At 34.0% G+C, this 26,859-nt stretch overlaps 1 protein-coding gene across 1 annotated transcript in view; it reads left to right on the top strand.

Annotated features, from left to right (window-relative positions):
- The window catches only part of LOC118190138 (dual specificity tyrosine-phosphorylation-regulated kinase 1B-like), a 226,210-nt gene that overhangs the window by 116,353 nt on the left and 82,998 nt on the right, over positions 1–26,859 (top strand). The window lies entirely within an intron of this gene.

Raw genomic sequence — 26,859 nt, 5'->3', positions numbered from 1 at the left:
TATTTAAATGTGAAAGAATTTTGTTGCTAGACAGTTATTATTTTCTAATTGAAGCAGCAGCTTGCGAATCATAACGCGAAGACATCAGTAGTTACTTAAAAATAATTTTCTGTTTAGTTAAAATAAATGACTTACTAAACAATGGAGCAAATGATTAATTTGCCGGTTGAATTTATGTGTGTGAGTGAGGAAAGTATGAAAATGGTTAACCCGAATCCATCCTTGACCTGTTCAGTTCTCGAATGACGGAAATTCTACTGTTTGCAAACCAGCTGGCAATATTCGGAAAATTGTGCGCCCGTTTATTTGATAATGAATAACGTTTTAACTTCTCTACATAAAAGTCGCATTTACATGTCTATCTGTATAGCTTGCACAAATAGCTCTAACGAAATGTAAATTGAAGTTTTATTAAACTGTGTATTTATTTTACAAATTAGAAACGATTAGGTTAGAATAAGTTAGGTTACAACAGAATACTTGATATCGATCTGCTTTAGGAGAAGATAGAATTCGCGGAGAATTGGCAAATAAATACGACTCATGGTGCAGCTAGGGAAAAACTACGTTAACCATTCCATTCAGCAACCGAGGATCGAATTCTGAGCGAGTTACTGGGAGACTGGGAATCATATCTACTCAGCCACCGATGAGCACATTTAAAAATGCAAAGCAAATTGAACGGCATTAAAATTTCAGAAACTTCATTTTGATTACTGTAACTTTCCCGACACAGCCATTGCTTTACTTAAATTTAAGAGCTGATTAAGTAATAGTCCCCCTCCCCCCGGGGTTACCAAAACACAAAAATACCGGCTCTTCTATGTTGGATTATGGTTTAGGCTTTTGATTTTCTTTTCTAGTTAATTTTATAAAAGCCGATGGAAATGCCTGTGAAATGCCTGTGAAAAGTTACTTCACTTGCATAACATACGGTTATATACATACCCTGAAACTGCATATCACAGCGAAATGAAATAACCTTTCGTAAAAAGACCGTGACGTCATCTGTTTCTTGATTAATTCTCCGAAAAAGAGTCAAAACTGTGCTTTCGTTGCTATGTTCCGCCGTAAATGTGTATTAATTCTCAAAAGTGCCACTGTTAAGATGGATTCCCTTTTAAAGAGTTTAAGAGATTTAAAAACGTTTCTCTCTCTCTCTCTCTCTCTCTCTCTTTTTTTTTTTTTTTTTTTTTTTTTTTTTTTTTTTTTTTATATATATATATATATATATATATATATATATTTTTTTTAAGGGAGGAAAGGGTTTTTAAAGATATTTTTCTCTCCTGCGAATGAAAAACGTGTTTAAATCCTTAAAGTTCATGTGCATGGAATCAAGTTCCCGGGGAATTTTTGGCATTCCGTGTCAAAACTAAAACAGCTTTGAAATGACATGTTAAAGTGAACGAATTTCACGTAATTAATTTTGCATCGATAATGAATATTCCTCTGTTGACATTCTCATGTTTACCCGGAAAATAGCTGACACTTTTTTCAGTTATCAGTTACACTTCCCTTGGAGTTTTCCATAGCCGACGAAAGCATAAGTTTTAGTGATTTTATTTTCGTTTCGTATTGCCATGGTGTGCTTTTGTATTACACCTCATTTCGCGATTTTATTTTTAGATTTTTGAATTTTATTGTTCAGTTTTGGATCTTCACAATCTTACCTTAAGAAATTTCGAGATTGACATTTTTTATGTTCAATAGCTGAACTCTGAAAAGGGATGGAAAATTTAATCCAATATTGGAATTATTTTTATAAAATTAAACGAACAATAGTTAACATAAAAGACGAAACATGTAATAAAAAAGGGTACCTTCGAATGGCAAGAACCTTGAATTAGATACAGAATAAGAAAACGTGAATCTTCCTGCTTTTTTTTTTACATTTAGGTTTTTGAATAATTTTTAGGTGAGGAGGGGCATACTAACTCAACAGTTTGGGTTTACTAATTTTATTGAGGTCCGTTGGAAACGTTTATTAAAAAAGAAGCTAATATTGCACTTTCACTGGGTGACTAGTATCACCTTTTGGCAGGCCTCAGTGCCATTGTCGTAATTCCATGTTTTGTTTGCGTATTTGAACAGACAAAGCACACGATGGCTATCTCTGCCTAAAGGGAAGGGTGCCTTTAGACACGACTTCCTAAGGGAAACTGGCTCGTGTTCGCAGTACACGTTCGAAAAAACTAATCGTGCAGCTAGCCTGTTCGCTTGGGATCGAACCAAAGTCCCAGCATTTAGTTGTCTTAATCACTCGTCTATTTATGGGGCATTTTAGCGTTCCATGTGTAGTATTTATGTGCGTCAACTTTTGAAATCTTCTTCTATTTTTACCTAATTTGATTTTAAAATAATTTAAATAATTTTTGTCATATATATAAAAAATAAATAAGTAGGTAAGTAAAAGGTTCTAGAGTTTTGATTACGTACTTTATTTACTAAACACCATTTATATTGTCTTAAAGAAAAAACGTTACCGAAATATTTTCCAATATTAGCCGATCCGTGCACAACAAAAGAATAAGATTTTTTTACAAAAATTCAGTCAAAATTGAAAATTATGTAAGACGAAGTTAAAATTGCTCAGCATATCCAGCGCTATGTATCACCAATATAATTAGATGTGTCAAACGAGCTGAAAGTAAGTACCAAGTCTGCTTTCATTGAAATTTTTTAAAATTTATTCTTAAAACTGTGTTTAATTTGATGTAGATTTCAGGTATCGTTTTAATTAATAATTGTTAAATAAAAAATTCTTTATTGTTATAATTATTATTTTTATTTGAAGAATTCAAGAATTTTTTAGGATTTGGGTTCGATAAAATATAGGATTCGTTCTAGCTGTATCGAATACAATTTCTTTACACAGAATCAAAGAAACCAACGCATTTTTATTGAGGGAAAGAGAAGATGAATTTTCGTATGAATTTTTTTGTTATAATTTATCATCATTAACGGGGCTAAGGTCGTGTCAGGCTCCTCTGCCCACAAGAAAGGGGGGAAAGGATTCGTTTTCACAGTGTAATGTGGAGAAGCGATACGAAATCGTGGGGCTGCTGCTTTCCTCGTTGTTCCTCCACCGCAATTCCATTCTCCAGCCGACGCTCTTATCGACCTTCTCGCTTTTCTTTTCCCACCCTCTTTCTGTCCTATATTACTGTGCCGCGAATCAATGGACTCTGCATCCTAGGACGACCCCTAATCTGCTTAAATGCCCTCATAGCTCCTTCCACTGTCGATACAGGACAACAGCAAGATATGCTGCTGGTTTAAGTGATGGCAGGGCAGTTTTTCTTGCGTTTTCTTTTTCTCTATTTTAGGCGGAGGCCGCCTTTTAATTGCGTTTGCGTAGATTTCCTCCTCTTGCGGAGCAATCGCTACGGCTAGACGTGGAGGCGCTCTCCTCGCTGCCCAGGAGACGGAAGATGGAATCGCCTCAGACCGTCTCCTCTTTTTAATTCAATTTGCTGATATTTTGATGCCCTGGCGTGGGGATCAACGCGATGTTAATTGGAAGGCAAGACCGGGGGAGATAGTGCTACAGAAATCTGTGTAGACCTCGATGAAATTCGATTGTCAGTGAATTTGCGCATTTAAGAATTACATAGCCCGCCTAGAAATTATATCCATCAATATATATCGGAACATACTCTTTTTTTTTTTTTTTTTTTTTTTTTTTTTTCCCATGTTGACTAATGGTATTGCTGATATCTCAGTAGTTCTGGTTGTACAGTCCAAAGTTGATGGGATTGTGTGTTATCAAATTGCAATAAACCTCGCTATGACTAAATGTGTAGGAAGTTACTTATTAATATAAATTCATTATGTTATTAATTGAAGTCATATAATTTAGCAACATCTGCTTGAAAATAAAATATTCCAGAAATGTAAGGTATTGTACAGTTATAGCTTTAGTGCAGTGGTCTCAAACCGTGTACATTTCCTGTAACTTAATTAGTATTATTATGACATTCATTACTACGCCAAGAATTTGGAGAAAGTTTTAAGATATTAGTGATTTTAGAGTCTCGATTTTAAGTTATTTTCGTTACCATTACAAACGAACGTTGGTAATGTTCCAAAAAATCTATTTAATTTACACTGTGGTATAAATCTTATTGGATGGTTTGAAGATACAAATTTTGTTAATCTTTTATCATATTTTTGAAAAAGATGAATACTCTCAGTTGTGGAATTTTCAGTAAGAATAATCACTTTATTTGAGAGTATATTTATTTATATGTGAAAAGGTTTTTCCGCGACTGAAAATTAGTAAAAAGCTTGCGAAAAGAGTAAAATAGAGTTTGTAAAAAGAATCAGACCAACCAATGAGCATCTATAACTTAAGATAGTTGTTAGTAAGTTTTTCTCCAAGGTGACAAACTTTATCGAAATCGAAATGCTATGAGATTTTGCAGTTAAGAAAATAGAAGTGCATAATTATTTACATAGAAATATATGTAGTTTTTCTGTGCGCGTCGTATAAAAATTTAATAAATAAAAGAAAGAGAAGAGGTTTTCATTATTTATTCTCAAGTTTATACCAATTGTAAAGTTTTCGTAATTTTTTAATTTTTATTTTAAGTAAGTTATTTAGTGGTTAATTTAATATTTGAGAATAATTTGAAATAAATTTCAGTCTGTAAATTCAATATTTAGCGTTGAATATCTTTGAAGTATAACCAACAGAATTTTTCTACAGATACCAGTCTTTCGATTTTTTACAGAAAGTAGATGTAAATTGGAATTTTTTCCTTTGCGTCGTTTCGGTTACTATATGTATATGTTTAGTAGATTGTGTGCAAGTTAATGGAATAATAACAAGAAAATTTTATGATTTATTTAAAAAGATGGAAATTTGGTCTAATCGTAAAATTTGCTGCATGATACTTGAAAGAAGTAGTATGTATTTGCGACTCCATTAAAAAGAGTTATTAAATTCCAGGCTTCTGTGTTAGTAGAGGAAGCATAGGTTAGAGGTAGAACTTCATTGAAGAAAGTTTGATGATATGTATTAAAGTATGTATAATGAACATGAAATATCATTTTGATTTAAATCTCAAGACATTTATCGATAGTGCTCAGATATGAATAAAATTTTAAAAAAATCTATACCATGATATCATCATCACTAAAAGACAACGATAAATTCATATAGTATGTAAATAATTAAGAATCGTAAAATCAGGCAAAAATCAACTCTATATAAATATTGATTTTATAGAAAGCTATGCATTTCTGGGAATTAAAAAACTTGAAGTATCAGCCTTCGCCTTTCATCAGATTCTATGAAATTTGTAGGAAGAAGTTAATGCTAGACGTGGGTCGGCTGCACCGGACGGTAGAATTATGGGCAGCAAAATGTTTAAAGCACCTGGAGAATCCACAGATTGCAGCGCGAGGCAGAATTCCTACCACTGGCTCTGAATGATACTAATACAATCTGTTTTCCCAGAAGTGTTTTAAGTTTTATCTCGTAATCCTCATCTTTTGCTTTTTATTTAAGTCTTTTAAAATAATTTTTTCCTGAATTAATTGCACAATGTTTTTTTTAAAGAAAAAATACGTGCTCTTTTGATATTGTACAAACCTTTACTATAACACCAACTTTAGTTCAAGGTTTAATTTTGTCTAACTTTAACTTTTATGTTGCCGCGGTTCTGTTCCCTTTATTAAAAAATAAATATTCAGAATTGTATTGAACAAATTCCGATGAAATTCAAAGAAGCTACATTTAAGACTGAAATTTTTATTAATTTATAAAATAAAAAAAAAAAAAGCAATATTACCGGTAAAATAAGTTTCTGAAGTCAACATGATGATAAAATTTTAATTAGTCCAAAGGGGCTTTGTCCCTGAAGGACTATTGTTTTCGTTTTGTGATTTTGCGTCGGACTCATAATCGTCCGTTCACTTTTCAAACTGTTGCCACAAAATGTTAGAGTCCTGCATTATATTTGAAGAAATTAAATAATGAAAAATCTGCATAAATGATTGTCTATTTCTCGCATTGTGATAAAACAATGGTACATAGAGCCATCGAATTTTGAATGACGAAATCCTACTGCGAACATGGGCATCTGAAATCCCAAATTTGGAATTTGTTTTATTATAGATTTTATATTTTGTAAAATTTTAACGAATTTTTGATTTACAAACTCAATACTTTTATCTCCAGCTCGTGAGACTGTGTATATCGGAAATTCTAAAGATATGCTTAATTTAACATTATTTTGCGATATTGCTCTTGAACTGAATTTTATGGTTTAAGTGCAAAGAACATGATATTTAATAAATAAAGGTAACACTCAAAACGGCCCCTTTGGACGTAATTTAAAATCTGAAACATTTCAGATTTTTTTTTTTTTTGATTCTTTCTTAGTTTAAAAATAATCGTTAATTAAATTACTGGCACTCTTAATTGTTCTGTTAAAAGCACATTTAATATCAGAAACGAGTATGTCTGAGCAGAGCATGGTTTAGTAAACGTCTATCAGCGCTTAAATCCATTTAAAAAGAAATGGTTGTTTCAACCATTAAAAAAAAGTAAAAATTGGTCATCATTTTAAATTCATTTTCGCTGCGAATTTAAATGTCCATGAGGCAAAGCATCAGAATTGTGTTAAAAATTATGCTGGTGAAAATGACTCAAAAATACAAGTGTTTTGTTGGACTTTGTACTAAGCTGATTATCCTAGTGTAAATGAAGTTAAAATATCATAAATTGAAACAATTGTAAATTAAACATCGGCGTATCCTGACGACTGAAATATATTGTAATGCTTTATCAACTGAGAGAAGTGATTGATCAACTTAACCCCTTCGCTACCATCAAATATAATGAAATTTCCGCAAGCAGTATTTGGATATAAAAGCATAGTTTTTCTTTATATTTTTGTAATAGTTTAACGCCGTTTGTGTTTGTTACTTGCGCAGTGAGATTAAAACTATTCCGAGGCAGTATTTGATTCACTTAATTCAGTCGTTAATTTCCACGTCAAGTGTTAGATTCTGGTCTTAGAAGCAGATTTAAGATGCGATTTAACCTTATGTTATCTCATATTCTAATAATTCTATTAACCTTATGTTATCTCATATTCTAATTATAGCATAACTGAAATTTTAAAAATATTTGATTGGAAGAGCTTCATTATTTGCAGATTATCTCCTCCCCCGTAAAAAAAAGAGCTTTCCAACAAAGCCCTGCCAAGGCCGTGAAGAAAAACTAGTTCTTGTGTAAAAGATTGTTTTAAAAAATAAAGTTATATTTTTACTAAAAATTTTACTACTATATTTTTACTACTTTTTTAAAATAAATTTTGAATAAATAGTAATATTGAAGTTTATATTTCTTGTTCCTTTTATAAATGAATTTTCAATTTCAATTTGTGTAAACCAGCCTTGATTTTTATGTTCTTTTTTCTCCGAGCGTGGGTACAAAATTCATAAAGGGGGTTGGGTGATCATACCTCTTCTTCCTGCAAAACTGACCGTTGTTTCTTTCGACGGGATAAGAACGTTCCAGGTATATTCAGGATAAAAAGGGAAAGCATTTGTTAACCTTCCGCGTTCGGAGGTTTAAATGCACTTATATTCTAGGAATATAAACGTAATTTACGAAAATAACAAAAGCACCGCGAGTTATCTCATGGTACCCTAGACAAGAACGCAGATTACGAGTTACTATGCAGTTTGCCATCACATCAAACTTGCATGGTTTTTATTGCAATATTTACAATTAAGGAACAGCTTTTGCCTTAAAAGAGGCGACCATGCACTAATCATGTTTTTGACAAGAATGTACAGGATAAATAATTGCGTTTTTGCTAAATGACTGAGGTCATCCATGGTACGTACGACGAAATATAAATTAAATAAGTAAGGTCGTCCACAAACGTGAGGTGTTAGGAAAGACTGATGGTAAAATGTCGCCACTTTCTTTAGAGTACATTTAGACTGGTTCCTCGTTGCTTTTGGGCTTGGTGTAGCTTGAGCTGAATGTTGCCTAATTTCAAAGTAGGCGCTTAATTTATTAAAATTTATTCCTGAGACATCACGAACGTGAACGTGTTAAGAAAAACTGATGGTAAAATGTCGCCACTTTCTTTCGGGTACATGTAGACTGGTTTCTCGTTGCTTTTGGTCTTGTTGTAGCTTGAGCTAAATGTTGCCTAATTTCAAAGTAGACGCTCAATTTATTAAAATTTATTCCTGAGACATCAAGAAAGCTTTTTTGATTAGAATATCGTCACATCATTTTTTTAGGAACATGTGGACTGGCTCCTCATTGCTTTCATGCGTGGAGTAGTTTGGGCTTAATGTTGCCTAATTCACGTAATATATTAAATTTATTCCCTGAGGATTAGAAAAAAACATTTTCAATAAAATGTTATCACTTGTTTTATTGTTTAGATACATTTGAACTAGTTTATCATTCTTTCGAGCCTTGGAAAAGCTTGTTCTATTGTTTCAAAATAGGCTTGTTTAAAGATATGTAAAATATACGAAATTGTGGAGTGCATCAGGCACCTAAAAATGATGCCGGATTTAGATTATATATCTTCAGAATTAAGTGTCAAGAAACAAAATTATGTGTCTTGGTATATACCCAAACATCTGCAAGTTTCTTCTACTGCGCCAGCCACATCTATAACCATCTCGGCCATCACAAAAAAAAAATAACTTTCATCTTTTTTCCCAAGCATCTTAAAATACTGCTATCTTCTAAGTCATCTACAGCAGGATTTATTACGCATATGTGTGATGATTAGCGTAGAAAGACGCATCATACTTGAAGAAGCTTGCAAACGTGATATAAGAGTCGAGAAAAAGAAAGCAAGTACGATGTGGTCTGGACGGAATCTAGAATCAGAGTTAGTTTGGGCTTCAGCACCATTTGATTGGATAATAATCAAGTTCTTAAGTTGTTATTGGTTTTTCTAGCTTTAGTTCCATTTACATCACCAGCATTATGGGAATGTTTTAAGATAAGGATTAATCTAGAAATGATGCAGTTTTGAAATTTTATTATGGACAATTATTATTTGTAGAATAGAGAAGGGAATTGCCTAAATTAAAATGAGGAAATAAGTGGTTATTGCTAATTTAAGCTATAGTTTTGATTTACGTATTTTTTATCATATATTTTTTGTTTTTCTTTGCATTAAAAGAAAGCATATTTGCCTAAATGAAAGCAGAAGAGAAATATGCCAAGTGAAACAAAAATTAATAACACAACAACCCTGTGTGTTACTCATTTTATATATTTGCGTAGCTTACCATTAAGCTATCGTAATCAGATCATTTAATGCTTAATTCTTATAGAGTACTTTTAATATATCGAGCTTCTACAAGGTATTAGAAAAAAGGGGGTTGCATGCTATAATTCCTTAAATGTTATTACTAGATATGTATAATCATTTTGATTTCATAAATTGAATAAAAAAAAAGCTGTATGTATATATTTACATGTAAAATTTGCAGGGGTATTCGAGAACAAATTTGTGGATTTTGTGTGCCTGTTTCTAAATGATTTTGACCATATTTTCAGTTATTAAAGCCTCTTTGGTGTAGTTAAGTGGTTAAGAACGCTGAATACTGGTAATTCGACTTGAGTTCAAACCCAAGTGAAAGGTTGGCCGATTGATTGATTTTTCGTGATTTTTCTTGTGTATTACGTGAATAAAATCCATTTTCCTGTAAGATGTCTAGCCGATTAATGTTATCTGCAGTCGCATTTCATATTCTGCATTTGTTTCTACGTTTTGTTTTTGTTGCCACATACGTTGAGAAAGTTTTTTCACTTTAATACGTTGTTCCGAAAGGTATTAAATGTTTGTAGCTGTGTGAGAAACATTTTTGTATGCACATTGATTGAATAATCGAAAAACCGCAGCTACTCTCTCACGTACGTCACTAACGTCGCGTTACGGACGTCCGGTAGCCCCCACATAAAGCTTCTGATTAATTTTCAAGGATAACTAAATCTGTCTTTTATAATTTTTGATTAGTAAATACTAGTCAACTAATGTGAGTGTTTGATAATTTTCTTGTAGAATTTTTGACTCGCGGAAACCTGGGGTTCCGCGGTACACAGTTTGAAGGCACTGATCTAAGCTGACATTAGCTGTAATACTAAGAATGGCGTTTTAATTATATATAAACACTTTAATATGTTATCTCGGAATTCGCCATTTTTTTATGGCCCGTAACTTTCTAACATAATCATTCGTAATTGCGCGCATGTTTACGGTCGGAAACTCTCCTTCCCCCCCCCCCCATTCACCGAGTTTCCATTTTTAAAAAGCCGCTACTTCCTTATCGTATACTTTTTACGACAGCACGACTCATTTTGCGGATGGATCTTTTCGTTGTATATTTTCGTTTCCGAGCGACGAATTTCTAAAAACAGCGCTGCGTATCGATCGCTTGTCATTAATTAGTAAATGCCCATGCTTCGGATACAGCGGATAGAGATCGGATTGCATGTGTGACCCGAATTTGGGAAAAGAGTTATTCATTCTTCTCTCTAGAATTTTTTGTTGTTTTCCCTCTCTTCGCTTTGTCTCGAAAGGTTTCTGCGGATTTCTTCGTCTTCCTTTTTTATTTTGTTTTCCTTCCTTGAGTAAAAAATCTGATGTGTACACCACATGACTTCCTTGTACGGAATATTAAATTATACGCATTTTTTCTTTCATTTCATTTAAATTTATTGGATTGAATTAAACCTACTTCGCCGACAGCGCATAAACCACAATAGAATAAATGCATTCTTTAAAATTAACTCTAGTATTTGTTTACCATAGCGACACTCTGGCGCTAGATTCACTTAACAGTATTATACTTCGTTCATATTATAACTCATAATGCACAAAATTTATATCATTTAAAGAATAGAATTATCTAATCGTTGCCACATGTTCTATTCAAATACTATAATAAAGCTAGAATAATGTATAAAAGAAATTAAGCAAACAAAACACAAAAGAAACAGTTTTTCACAGACGATTGAGTATTTCTCATTCAATCAATTTAGTTCTCTCTTCGCGAGAAGGCAAAAATACATAAAAACTCAAAATATCTATATTAAAAATTACGAAGTAAATCTCAAACACTTATTTCCTCGAAAAAATTCCAGAAAGGATTAAGCATGATTTAATTCGCAATAATAAATAAAGGCGTTATCTGTGTTGTTGTGAAGCTAAGTTTCTCTAGATTGGCTGGCAACAAATCCACTATCCTGCTGTTTCAAATGTAAACAAGCATCAAGAAAATTATTAGGCTTAGAGGCACTTAAACAACTTTAAAATTGTTGATAATTCTAAAAATATTGCATACAGATTTACTAAAGGCATAAAAACCTTAACCGGAAGATAAGAACAACATAATTCAATCATTTTTAAAGCAAAAAATGTACAATTTACAAATATATAAGAGTAAAGAAACTGAGATCACTGAGCCGGGTAACCGAGTGGATATATATATAAATATATTTATATACGTTTGGTGCGGTCGATTGCAACCAAAATACGAGGTGCACATCTACATGTTATAGCAGTCCCTATATACAAAATTTCAACGTTCTGAGGCTACTCGTTTTTGAGTTATGCGAGATACGTACATACGTTCGTACAAACGCCACGAAAAATTCTCTTCAGAATTAATTTTAAAGCAGTTTTATAATTTTTTTGGAGGAAACGAATCTTTTATTCTGTCCTTACGTACAGATATCACGCAAAAACATAGTTAAATTGCATTCGATAGCGGTAAAAATGGATATTTTCGTTGAAATATGCTGCCTGAAGCTTTTCGCGATTACAATACTTTATTTTTACTTCGTACAAGGAAGTAAAAACGAAACTTCCGAATTTGGATATATGATTGTACAGTAAATATTGCATCATCCGGCAAGTTCGGGAATTCGATAATGCCAGATTATCGTCTTCGTAATAACATAATGCGGAGAAGCACGTTTGTAAATTCAACTTATTGTAAGAATATGCAAAACTTTTAACAAGTCTTTAATAGAGAACTCAGGAAATATATTTAAGGATTGAAAACATGCTGGAAAATAAACTATGGCTATGATCTCAGACTCAAATTGCATGCAGACAAATGCAGACACGGACAAAGTGTGGCCGGCGAAATTTACTTATTTAGCAAAATGAAATTTTTTTTCAACAAAATAAAACTTATTTTAAGTAAATTTTACGTACTAAATATTTATCAAAACATACATAACAACAATAACAATAATAATAATAATCCATATGAAAAAATTCAAATTTTTTGGCACCTTCAAGGCATTTTTATTGGTTATATTTTATAATTCAAACATGTTAACAACTAAACGAACAGCTTTCAAACTAGTGTTTATTTCTATAATTCTAATATGATTAATTAATTAATCGTAAATAACTTACTTTAATTTAAACTAAAAGTAAACAACAAATTATGAAAACTTTCCAAGTGGGGCGAACTTGAGAATAAATAATAGCAACCTAATCTCTTTCTCTTATTTATTAAATTTGTCTTCGTCACTTGCTTATCGGTCAGTGACTCTCTTTTTTTATTAATTTCCAGCTGTGAAACAATTCACATATAAACCTGTTCCCAAACAAAGTGATTATTTTTAATGTAAAAAATTTGTAGCTGGACGTACTTATTTTTTGACGAGTAAGAATAAAAGTCAAGTCTGTATCTTAGAATCGTTGAAGATTTTAATCACATTGTGCATTAATTAGCTGAATTTGTAGTTTATTATTATTTATAGTGTTATTCACATTTGCTTTTAAAAGTAATGAAAATAATGTAAACTCGGATTTCAAATAATTAAAATCTGGATAACTTTGCTACCTTGTATTTGCAACTACATAATTAAAATGTATTCGCGGGCCGCATAAATTTCTTCGACAGCCGCATGCGGACTGCCACTGAGACAACTGAAATACGGAATACGCATAATTAATAATTCTGTGTCAGTTCATGTTTTGGGGTCTACTGTAACTCATCTAGTTTACATATCTCCAAAATACCGATTGACAATACATGTAATTTCTCCCCCTCTAATAATTGAAAAAAATAAGTTATATTACATAAAATTTGAAAAATAAGTAATTTAAACATTTCTCTTATTAGGTGTTCTTAAAGAGATATTTGCAGGTAAACAGTTGAAAATAATAAATTCTGTTGACAGATTTTTTAATGATGTGTGCAGGTGCCATTCATTTAAATAAATGGACAAAATCTGTCGACTGAATGATCGTATTTTCTAGAAGTAGCTTTACAAAATATTGTTGAAACCTCAGAATTGACGAGAAATTATTTATAAGAATGTAGTTCAGTGATAGAATAGAACACGGGGGGAGGAGACAAACTTCATGGTTTTAAGAGCCGCATATTGGAATTCAGAAAAGTTCGAAAGTCGCAACTAGATTTTCCAAAAGCCACAAGTACGTATTTACGTCGTTTTAAAAGTTGTGAAATGTATTTCAAATGGAAAGAAACGTTTGATAAATGTGTAAAAAAAAAAATAAATAAATAAATTAGTTACTTTCCTTTGTACTTTGAGCAGTTTTAGTTTACCATATTTCATGCATATAGTATTTTATTTGCATAACAGCCACACCACTCGCCTGGCGAGACGCGCTTTGGCTACCCCTTGTATAGATTATCACCGATGATTATATTCTTTTTAAGGCGAACGACCTGACGGCTGAGAATGTCTGCAGCTATTAAGGAGATGAAGTTGTAAATTTGTTATTAGTATTATCAATAAAGTCGCGGTTTATTTTCCGGAGTGCTGTTCAGTAATTATTGCCGTTTTGATGCTTCTACACTCATTATTAATACTTAGACAATTAGTTTTTGTATAATACATTCTTTATTTGCAGGCAATGTTATTATAAAAGCCATGCCTTCCAGGAACTTTCTTCTTTTAGAAGTCTTGGCTAAACTGGGCTAACTTTTATTTCTTTGTCAATCTGATGTATCATCAGTGATTGTTGATAATTCGATTTGAATTATCTATTCTTATTCGAGAACTAGAGGTGGGTCATACCCCGACGTTTTTAAACCTTCATCTTTTGTCCCTCTAATTTTCTTGTGATCTTGAATTCCACTGTGATATTTCAAGCTTAGTTTTAGTGTGGAATGGATTCATGGTGTGCGTTTACATTTTTTGAGTAATTTTCCCACTTCAGAAACTTTGTTTAGTACTCTCGGTATCACTGGTATGCCGCTGACGAGTATGCTCATAAAATGACTGCAAATACCGTGAAGAATTTTTTTAATAGCTTTATTCCTATTTTTTTTAAGGGTGGGATTTTTTATGAATATGTATGTATGACTAACCTGTCGTCAATATACGTTTGTGGTTTCGGTGATCTTTATAATATTGGTAAATTTTTTTGTTTACCAACATTATAAAGTGGGTATTATAAAGTAATAAATGGGACATTCAGCTCTTTGGAATATTCTCTCTGACGGTTTTACTACTGAAAGGAAGGTGAGCGAATCTCTTCTTTTTAAATTGCAAATTTTCTATTCATCAGTTAACAGTATCCATAGCCATTAGTGTCTAGAGCGTTCTATTTTAACAACTCAAATAAGATTTTTCTTTCCTGATAAACCGATGTATTGCAGATGCTTTTTATTTAGAACTCATACTGCAAAAGTGGAAACATTTTATAAAAGAGTTGGATATCCAAAGTTTTTTTTTTTTTTTTTTTTTTTTTTTTTCTCTTGATATCGAATAATTTCGTTCTACACTGTCGTACATGGCTCGCCTTTGCTGAAATAAGCGTTCTGTTATGAGTTTAGGTGAATAATCTAGCAACGAGAGAAGTGAGAAGAAAAGAGTGTGTTTCGTTGCCTTTTGAAAGATCTTAGAAAATCTATTAATCGAGACTCATTGATGAATGAATCACAACTCATTGATGAAATATCACAATCATTGATGAATGAATCACAATGAGACAAATCACAATAATAAATCGGAGGAAATAAGCAATATGTGTATAAGAAAATATTTTTCTTCGTATATATATATATATATATATATATATATATATGTAAATAAACGCTATTGTTCGTATGATTACCAAGGACAAGAATGTAATTGGCATAAGGCAACGATCCACATGTAAACCACGGCAACCACTTAACAAGGAAATAATTCCTTTTGTAAATTTCACTGACATAATGTGGCTGGAATATTAATATTTAAAAATGATCTCATTACCAAAACATGTACAGAAATTTCTCAGTGCTGTGTATTGAAACGATTTGTTTTTGTTATATATGTGGGTGTTACCAAAGTTCTAGAAATTCAGCCGTAGTTCAATTTCTAAAACTTAGGCAGTGCTTTGCGCTAGAGGCAAAGCTTGACATGTTTATGCAGCTCTCCTGTGCATTTTTCTTTAGTCCGATTTAGTTGTTTTTTGACTGATACAGGCCCCTTTTTTTAGACCTGTTTTTGCAAGCATGAAAAGTAGGACAAGCACTTTTTTTTTTTTTTTGTTTGTTTGTTTGTTTGTTTTGTTTGTGAAGACTTCAAAAGTAGTTCAACATCTGCGAGGAGTATTCTCTTCCCACATTTGAGGGGGGGGGACTTTTGCGGGATGTTCAATTTAAGAGTTTAACCATGCTATAAATATGTGGGTTAAGGAACCGAAAAAGTTCTGTGAGGGTGGCTTCAAAAAATTAGTTTTTCGTTGGGGTAAGTGTATTCAATTAAATGGGGATTTCATTGGAAAAACTGTATCGTATTGGTGAAAATTGAGCAAATAAAATTAATAAATAAATAAACAATAGAAATGTAAAAAGATCTCAAGATTTTCAGGTGTTATATTACACCCAAAGGGGCCTCTTTTTTTTTTTTTTTTTTTTTTTTTTTTTTTTTAACGTTTTGTGTGTAACCTTTATTTATTAAATATAATGTTCTTCGCACTTAAACCATAAAATTCCATTCAACAGCAATATCACACACACAAAAAAAGAGTTTCTTAATCAAAAACTCATGAATGCATTACAAAATATGAAATAGATAATGAAACAATTTCCAAATTCGGGCTTCCAGATGCCCATATTCGGGTGGAGACGTACGTTATGCTAAATTTCATGGCTCTACGTACCGTTGTTTTATCACAATGCGAGAAACATACATACATTTATGCAGATTCTTCATTACTTAATTTCTTTAAATATAATATAGGGCGATAATATTTGGTGGCAACAATTTGAAAAGTGATTCCGACTTTTAAAGTTTTCGATGCAAAATGCCGAAACGAAATTGATAGCCCTTCTGGGTTAACATCCGTTGGGTTAATTATGACGAACTTCCTAGAACTTTTGAAACATTCCTCGTATGTATGTATTGCTGAAAAATAAAAGAATATGAAGGGGAAGATGATTTTTATAAAATATTGGAGATGACCGATTTCACGCTGTTTATGGAATTGGCTACGTATGTATTAAATATTCGTGAAAAAGGCGATGCTCAACAAGTGCACGTGGAATTTTCTGAAGAGTGGTGATGCCAAACTAGTGATTATAAGGTATGACATGCCACAACATTCGATGTGGCAGGTCTCACCAACTCTCCCATCGGAGGTCAGTTCAGCTTTTGCTGGTGTGCTAGGGCAACACCTTCTAAAAAGTTACAGAAACATCTTTTTCGAGACGGTGGTGGCTGAGGCCCCTACGACAGCTTTTCGCAGAAATGAAATGTTAGTGGATTAGCTTGGAGCCCCCGTGCAAGACCGCTTTGGTCACAAATGACAAACTAAAAATCACCATTTAAATTTGTTCCCTGTATAAACTTCTTTAAGTATGATACATCATCTACTTTCAGCTGGTCTACATTATTTCATCTATACATATATCTATATATGTATTACGCGGTAAATGTCGGTATAATTGTTGCTGCTTTTACTGTATTTTGCTTATGATATCACGGAATAGTTTTGCCTCTTGAACAAAAGGGGCCATGTCTGGGTATCATAATTTTTCGTTAACACTGCGTGAGCATATAGTTGAACTTTCAATAATTTTTTTTTATTTTTTAATTCATTTGTGTATTACATAGTACTAAATAATAAATGAATAAAACGGACTGTAATATTTTTAAGAAGTGCATGCGTAAAGAATTTTTCCATTTGTTCGCTGGCGATGTTGTTCTGGTATGTGCCAGATAAAATGTTTTCTAAACAGCGACTTTCAGAATCGTAGTTTTGTCGTGTTGCCGACTTCTTGGTTCCTTAGTGATGTGATCCAATTTCTGAGATTTTTGCACTAATAGCTCAAAACCTATGTAGGACTATATGCAAGTTGTGCGAGTTCGGTTTTCAAAAATTTCGAATAACTTTTCAAAGCTGACTGTAGAACTTGTTGAAAGCGGCGCAGAATTGATAAGGCTGTAAATGGCAGATTGATAATAGAGAAAATGACGTGGATTTCCCCAAAAATTTGGAGAACGAACTTGCACCACTTGGCAGCCAAAAGACTGTATAATTGGAGGATTAAAATTGTATAAATTGAGAGTGGACCGAAATAAATGAATAAAACAGTAGTTTGTGTCTGCCTGTAAACGACCTTGGCTGACTCGACGAAGACAGCATATTTAGAGGTCAGGAACCTCCTCTTTGCTGATCGCGAGAGGATGCGCTCGGCTCAAAGCCAGTTCATACGAACACCGCAAATCTTGAAAATTACAGTCAAATGGCAATAGCATTTAGTATTATTATATTTCATTATTTCTTTTCACTAAAATGTGGGTAATTTTTAGTAAATAATAAATTTGAAGCTTTTAATAAGTGATGCAGTTTTTTTCTATGATTGAAATATAAATGGAACTTCCCTGTACGGCTGAGTTTGTCTAAATGTGCCATAAGAAATTAGAATCTTTCCGTGATATATCATTTCGTGCTTTCCCAATCAAGGATTTTTGAAGGTGGCAATAAAAAACATGCCATTTGAGCCCCCCTTTCTACCCTGCATCTGCATGTGATCTGGATGAGAGCATATCGTACCGTTTCAGCTTTTCTATTTTTAACTTATCATTATATTTGGAGGGAAGACATTGTAAGGTAAAATTCGTGTATTTAAGTTACTCCGGAATAAATTGTAAGAGAAACAAGAAAAACCGAAAAAAAGGAGGCTTTTTAAGGTGCATAAAAGAGCAATTATTTCAACCGGAAAAAAAGATGTATCCTTTGTTTTAATACTCCGTTTTCCTATGTTTTCCTTAATATTCTCCTGTACATTGAAAACACGCTTTTAAAAGTCTGTAAAATAATGAACCTGTTTTATTGAAAACTAGTGTAACTAACGATTTTCACGATTCTTTGGATCGTTGCATTTTTAATACAGGTTAAATGCTAACGAAGTCTTCAAAAAATATTTCATTTTTCGCTTTCATTATTTCAATTTTCAAGATGTAGAATCCTCAAAATGTTTTAGCCGCGATCATTCTTTAGAAATTCACATGATCCTGTTTCAAGATATACTAAATTGTAATCAAATTTTAAAAACATCTTATTTTATGCATTAAGTTCATCGATGCCGTTAATGGTCAATCGAAGCAATGAATAACTTAGTTTAAAGGCTGAGACGTCATTGTGACACCACTTTATGTATTACTTTATATATATATATATATATTTGACAGTCTCGTGACCCTCTATTCGCTTTCGGATCTTGCACGAACTATTATATACAGTGAGCCCTCTGTAAGGCCACCATCCATAGTTTAAGTGGATTTCTGCCTTGATCGGCATACTGATTAATGATACTGCCTGCCGTTTGATTTGGTCATGTTTCGAATCCCAAAATAAGCATGGCTATTTGTATAGTGTCTGTACGGCATGGGGCACTTAAACAGCGAAAGGAGGCATCAATGTAGATTTTTATAAAACCAAACTTGCATGAAAAATCCTCTTCTCTTTGCTGTTGATTTTTCATAGTATATTCCTGTTTCCATTAAATTCTGTTTTCTTAACTTTGCTTAAACAACAGATTTTAAATTAAAAAATATATATGTATAGGTAGGTCAATCGCAAGCATGGAAGCTTTGTAGAGTCATATATACTCCCCCTTTTAAAGGGCGATAGAGTTTAAGGGGTCCCAATCGCAAAATCCTGGTGGCAACGAATTATCGGCCACTCATATATATATATATATATAGTTCGGGCGTCACTGTAGAGTTATTAGGTAACTTTGAGGTACCAGAAGTGAAAAATATGCAGTGCCCTCCCTGGGACTCGAACCCTGGGCCTCTCGAATACGCGTCTAATATGCTTCCAATTCCACTACGAAGGCATGTGGAAAGGAGGGAGAAAATACCTTATAATCTTATCTGGGATGCAAAATTGTACTCTTTGACACACAGCCATTCTACCGACATGACATAGACACGATGGAAAAACCACGAATCTGAAGTTTTTGCTATCTTAATTTTCTGTTATTTTTCTCTATGTTAAAAGAGAAATTAGCTTGTTCTGGGAGAGTATGTGAGAATTATTATATAGAAGTCTTAAATCAGTTGTTTTTGAAAACCAAACCCGTTCAGTATCTGTTTTTCTCTGAGCAACAATTTTGCAGATTCGTGACTTTGCGATTCGATAACGTATGCGTTTTATTTCGAAAAAAGAATAATTTACCAGGCAGAGTGCACAGAAAAATACAATAATATATTTCTGGCGGAAATGTTCTCATGACGCGAAAGTGGAATGTTCTCATGACTCCAGTCAGCTATATTGTTTATGAAGTCTGTTTCTAAATTGAATAAATTTCTTATAAGAATGCCATCTGACATAAGGTAAGGCGTTTTTAATATTGTAAGCATTTACGGTCAACAGTGATAAGTCTCATTTATTTATCTGCCGTTGAAAAGATATAATGGAATTGTCGAAAACTGGAAACGACTAGAATTCAATGCTGTTTTATTGTGTTTGCTAAGAACATGTTTCTGAACTGTAAGTGATTTGTGGGCCGCTTTTCGGCGCTTCGCTTCATTATTTCGGCAGTACAATTATTACGACTTGAGCGATTAAACATCAGCTTCCCGTAGAGTCTCATTTCGCGCTCTTCTTGTCCCACCTTTCACGGCAAACAAGTACATATCCACACAAGGACGCCTCTCTGGACCTTCTTTAAAGGCTTTTCACACTCCCCACCTCTTCATCTCAGGTAAACACATATACGCCGTCTTACCGGCAAAAACAAACAACAGACGCAGTTGCCATGGCAACCGTTGCTGGCTGCCACTCAGATGGAGAAGAAAGCTTCTCCATCGATTCCTTACTGTGTCTGGACGGATACCAAAGGGTCAAATAGACTCTCTCCTCTTTGTCTTCTTTTAGTCTTTTCTTCGCTATAACTCATATTATTAAATATAAGGCACCTAGCGCCACGCGCTCCTGCAACCGCTTTCTTCCGTTAAATGAATGTGTACAAAAAAGGGGAGGAAAGAGAAGGCGGTGAGCGGACTTGTTGTTTTCTGTGCCTGAAGCCCCCATAATCGTACATAACATCTACGCGAACCTACGGACTGAAAATGGATTAAATTGCTGTTATCTTGTTCAGACCAGACAGTCGGTTGTTGTTCTGCTTGCTTGCCACTTCTAAATCAACACAACGATTGCAACCTCTTTAACCGGGGGGGGGGGGGTACTTTTTTTTTTTCTTCTGTAAGTGGCCGTTTTTGCAGCCGAACATAAACTCCCCGGTGGGATGAGGTTTCTAAAAACAAGAATAAAATATAGCTCACGTCTGTATTGGAGGTAGTATTTCAAATGAATGATCGTTGATGATTTCTGAGGTCATGATGCTTTTTTTTTTTTTTTTTTTTTTTTTTTTTTTTTGTCTCTAGTTGAAATATTCTAAGAGTTGTCAGGAATGATCTATCCTTTAGGTTCAGTCTGACTTAAATTTAAATTATGTCTACAATATTTTAACATTTGAAACAAGATTTTCTATCTCATACTGCTGTAAATGAGGACTGTAGTACTTATGAGCATGCGTACTGTAATACTTATGAGCATGTCTTACATGGCCAACCTGTTTTTAGCAATTTTTGCATTTCATGGTCTTTCTCCCGATAGTGCAGTTTTGTGGTGTAGTGTGTAACTTATTTATGTGATATTATTTGAGATAGGGACGATTCTGTATCCTGTAAAGGTACTTACAAAATACTTGGCTCTTTCTGGTAAGTTTGCATGCTATAATGGAATTTGGTAAACCTAAACCAAACCAAGTTACTCTCTTTAAATCTTTTCCTGTAACTATTGAAAAGTATCATGCTATCACATTGAGGAGAATTATCTCAATTCATTTTTAAATTAATTAAAATTAGTTTCATAAAGTAGATATCTAAGATCTCAGAAATTCCTGTTTCGTAGTCTGTGATGCATGGGTGAGACTGTTTAGATATCCATGGAATTGTTATATAACGCATTATCAAAATAGTTTTCTTTCTAGGAATTGGAGGAAGATTGTAGTTCTATTAATTCAGTAGTGTCATGAATTAGGGACAAAAAGTGTGTTAAAACCCCAGTTGCAAATACGTGCATAATACGATACCTTTTGCCATTTCTCTGTCTCTAGAGATAAAAAAACGGGATGCCGTCAAACACTTGGGGGGGGGGCTGTTGCCTAAACCAGTGTCATATTAGCGTTCAATATTGAAAATTATTTATTGCTTCAGAGCAGTTTGAGATTTGTTCAGTACTAGGTGAGCTTTGATTCTGTCTTGATCAAAAATAATTTTACTTTTTAGAAGCAGAAATTAATTTTAAACTTTTCATAACGCAAATGTAATTCAGGCATATTTTCACTGTATATTACGTTTAATAAAGAATTGGGCAATCATATGAAATGATTGGCTAATCTAACTTTCTGGGCGATCACTCTAGTACTTGGCGATTAGGTTATGTTCTTTATTGGATGACGGCCGTGTGGGTTAAATGTAGAATTAAGTGATGTACTCACAGTAAATATAGTTAAATGTGGCCTACCACTTGCGATGGGTCCTTTAATAAATGCTAACTAGATAATAAGTTCTTTGCCAGGGGTTTGAATGTTTTTATCTGTTGTCTGTTTGCTGAATGGCAATACTTAGTCTGAAAGCTCTGTTTAGAACTTAGAGTCATAAGAAAAAGCCTATGGTAATCCCGAATTCCATTTCCTGACAGGATGCTCTCTATAGAAACTTAGATGAAGTTTTGGCAAATAGCTTTGCATACTTTGCCGAAATTAAATCCAATGGACTCGCCGTTATATGTTCTTACTTTAAGTGACTTTCTAGCAACGGCGAGTCCAATGGAACAGTTAGCATATCATAAGGTGCCCCCCTGACGGTTTAATGATGATTTTTATTTTTGTCCAAGAATTAAATTTTCATTTCTATATCTAGATAAAAGCTCCTGAGTTCAGAGGTAGCAAGCCGAATTTAATCGAAGATATAATATTCTTTTTCGGGGTGGGGGGCTGGATTTTTATTTATAAATTTGGTAGGTCTTTTGATCGGGTATTTTAATAAATGAAATTGCAGAATGATAGGAAGGAGTATAATTATTACACTCGATTGAATAATTACTTTGTTTAAATGCCTAAGAGACCACGCGGGTAATTAACCTTTTATACTCGTGTGAACTGCGTAACGACTGCTAATTATAGTAGCCGCATAATTGAGCAATTTCATTTTAAACTTGCATTCACTATACTGGTTACTGATGTTTCTGAAAACAAATGAAGCATTTTTAATTTTTTCTGATTTTTCTTTTGTACTATAAATATATCGTATTCTATTTAATTCCATACTTTGGCTTTCATTTCTAATCAGAAACAAATGAATTTTAGTCAGTCTTTCATTTCTAATCAGAAACAAATGAATTTTAATCAGAGCCATGCTTTCAGTGAATATTCAGATACATTTTTATTTGTTGAACTCTATCCTAAAATGTGAGGGGATCTTGTTTTCGAGTAAGTACAGCAAGTTCAGTAAATTGAATAATTATTATTTTGAAAGGTCTGGAAATTGTGCTTCGATTAATGGGTGTTATTTGAGCATTTTAGAATACCTCCCTTCTGCCGTGCGTTTTGCATTAATTTGAAATGATGAACATATATGGTATTTCTCCCACTTTCCTATCGTGCCTTCGTGATGTAGTGGTTCTGCACGCTGGGCCGGTATTCCAGAGGTCCGTGGTTCGATTCCCGGCGAAGGCGGTTGCAAATTTTTCATCTCTCTTGCTTTCCAAAAAATTGTAATGTCTTTACAGTGGCGCCCGAACTAAAAGGATGTTAGATGAGTCTTCTCCACACCCAGGATTTGGCGATTGGGTCCCCTAAAAACCTAAGTTGCCCTTTAAAAGGGGGAGTATATAAAGTATTTCTCCCGTCTTCCTAGCGTGCCTTCGTGGTGTAGTGGTCAGCACACTGAGCCGGTATTTCAGAGGTCTGTGGTTCGATTCCTGGCGAAAGCGATTGCTCATTTTTTCATCTTTAATGCTTCCAAAAACTTCTAATGTCTCTACAAACAAACCTAAATGAATTGAGTCAACAGGTTTAGTGACTCGGAGGGTAAGAAAGCTCTTGAAACTGCAATACGGTGTATCTTTCAGAGAAACAATTCATCTGTCTTTAACGTTATCTTTATAAGAAAAAAAAACCTGATTTTATTGCAAAATTTGGATGAGAGTAGTATAGAAAGGTCAGGGCCGGATTAAAAGATTTTTAGAGGCCTTGTGCACTTAAAAGATTTTGATCCCCAACGCATACCTTTTCCCTCCACTCTGTCCGTCTTTGTTTATTTGCAGCATTTTGTAGTAAAACTGGCCATGAAAATTTTATATAGTACTCCCTATCCTTGACTTCGTATTGAGGGTTTTTTTTTTTTTTTTCCTTCTTTGCTTGATGCCCAAGCACTGGAAGAGCTTAAAAGGTAATATATATTTATAAACATTCATTATCTTGTTTGCATCTTATGAATGTTTTTTCGGATTAACCGAACATTTGTGTATTTGGCCTGACGTGTAGTTTCATAAAAGCCAGTTAATGAAAGAGCTGATCTCTTACAAGACAGCTTTCTCTAAAATTTTATAAATTCTATATTAGTATGAAAAACTCCTGTTATTAGAAAACTCATAATCATTCTTAAAAGTCACTTTATCAAGTTTCATGGAGGTTGAGATTAGTAATTATATTTAACGAGATGTAATATAATGCATTATGAAGGACGTACTTATTTTAGTTAAGCTTGTACTCAATATGGAATCAACAAACATTTTTGCGCTGGAATATTTGTAGTTTTAAGAAAGCAGAATGAATAAACGTGGTAGAAGTTAGAAAATTTAAGTATGTTTGGAAAGAAAGTATAGCTTTTAGAATTCAATTAATTTTATTTAAAATTTCAATTTTACGTTATATATTATTTTATTAAAGGCTTTCTTTTGCCCCAAGGTAGCTGAACGAGTGGATTATACAATCCATGCTCGTTTCATAGAATTTGGGAGCCTTTTACATACTGTTAACACATTATCTGAACAGATTAATGGTAATTTCACTGTTACCAGAAAAAAAAAAAGTATAGTTGTCGTGGTTGAATCCATGAAACTTACTTCATAATTCGGCTGACTTCATGACATTGGTGGATCTTTCTTTCTTTTAATGGAAAACTTCCCGGGTACATTAGGTCTTTAGCAAATTGTGAATACCATGCTGATATCCTCATATTTTTCTATGAACTCGTCTGGATGACTTAAAGGGCATGTAATTAAGTGCGAATGGTATTTAACTGCTGCTGAAGAAGGAAAGGAATCATTCTTACACTTACTTTTGCGAATAACGGAAAGGCTGCCGATCTAACCTAATTTGATAAAGGGCAGATTGTAATGACCCGAAAACTCGGAACGAGTATCTCCGAAACTGCACGAGTGGTAGGTTGTTCACGATCTGCGTTTGTTGGTATTTATGCAAAGTGGATAAATGACGGCGAAATCAGCAATAGACGCCAAAGTGTGAGACGTCCACGCGTCATCAAAGAAAAAGACGTCGGAGATTGTCCTACGTGGTACAGTATAATTGACGAAAGACAGCGGCTCAGCAAACGGCCCAGTGAGCCCTATACAGTGCAGGTCCAAGTGCAAGTGTTTCGGAACATACAATTCAACGGACACTGTTGGATATGGGACTGCGCAGCAGACGCCCCTTTCGTGTTCGTGTGCCTCTGTTGACCAGGCGTCGTTGTCAGCTACACCTACAATGTACCTAAAAACTTTGAGACTAGACAATGTGGAAGACGGTTTCGTGGTCGGATGAATCATGATTTCTCGTTCATCACGTCGATGGTCGTGCCAGGGATGTCCTCTTCTAGGCGAATAGTTTCTCTCTCCCCCCCCCTGTAGGACAGGTCATACACAGTCTGGTGGTGGCGGTATTATGGTTTGGGAAACGTTCTCATGGGCGGCTATAGGACCTGTAGTTGTGGTAGAATACACCATGAAAGCTGAGAACTATCTGAACATGGTTACGGATCTGTTGCATCCTTACACTGGAAATGGAATCTTCCAGCAGGACAGCTCCCTGTGTCACAAGGCTGCAATTGTATTAATGGTTTGAGGAGCATAGGAGAGAATTCCAATTAATGTCCTGGTCACCTAACTTGGTGGATCGTAACTTGATAGAACACATTTGGGATGTCATGGGATCGCAGCTCAGAGCTCAGACACCACCTTGTCGGACTATCTCGACTTTGCATGACCACTGCTTAGACATTTAGTGCAACCTGTCTCCAGTCATCTACCAAGAACTTGTGGCTTGCATGCCCAAAGGCCGCGCAACGCATTATTGAATAGGTGATCATAGTGTTTTGGCTCTTCATTGCATGTCCTGCTAAGCCTGATGTTGTTTGACGGACAGTACACTGACCTGTGGACCGTCACCATTCAAGAATATCTCAAAGAACACTCATTTAAGTTTCAGCTGCTTCAGTGCCACCTTTGATCTTAGGATAGAAATCCGTTCAAGCTCTCTGAAGTGTTGGCAGTGTTTTTAGAGAACGCTTCAGGATTTATTTATTTTTATTTATTTATTTATTTTTTTTTTTAAGCTTTATTCTTCCATATTAAGGTCAAATTAATCGTCGCTACTTTCTTGATCATTATAAATGTAGTTTACTTTCGTAAGAATAATAAAATTCAAAGGTAAGTAAGAATAATTATTTGTCAACTTTGAAAATAAGTTATAGTGTAGATTGGGAAAATAAGTAGTGCAGTTAGTTTCTGCATTTTCAAGGACCTAAATCAGAAATATGGCCCCTGGTATCTCGTAATTGGCTGCCGAGCGCTGTAACTACATCACAGAAACTTCGGCCACTATTCAGTATTTTGTAATTGTGTGAAGATGTCCTCATACAGATGAAATTCATACTATTCGGGGCATTAATTATGATTATGATTCGAATCTCTACGAATAGGCACTGAGGTGTTCAGAAATAAAATCGTTGTTAATTGTAGTGCACGATTTTGATTGCGCGTCTGCACACCAAGTCGTATCAGATTGGATACCTTGCTTACGTTCTGTGACCTGAGCTGTAACACAAACGTTGTTGATAATTTAGTGTTATTTCTAAGCTTGTGATAGCAATGTAAATGGGCGTTTTAAGTACAATTATATATTCATCGGTATAAGTCATTACTAGTGATTGATGGATGTTTGGCATTATTGCATACACTTTGCATTTCTCATTAAACATCAGTCTTCAGCTGTAATAATATTCAGAATATAGATTATTATTGAGGTTTTTACTGTGATCATGTTCGGAAGTTCCAGGGAGTGGGAGAAAGAGAGTCT

The sequence above is a fragment of the Stegodyphus dumicola genome, chromosome 1 (assembly GCF_044657685.1).
Source record: "Stegodyphus dumicola isolate Sdum_Otavi_A_Nest chromosome 1, ASM4465768v1".
NCBI classification, from domain to species: Eukaryota; Metazoa; Arthropoda; class Arachnida; order Araneae; family Eresidae; genus Stegodyphus; species Stegodyphus dumicola.
Note: the sequence above shows the minus strand (reverse complement) of the source record. Positions and strands in the feature narration are given on the sequence as shown.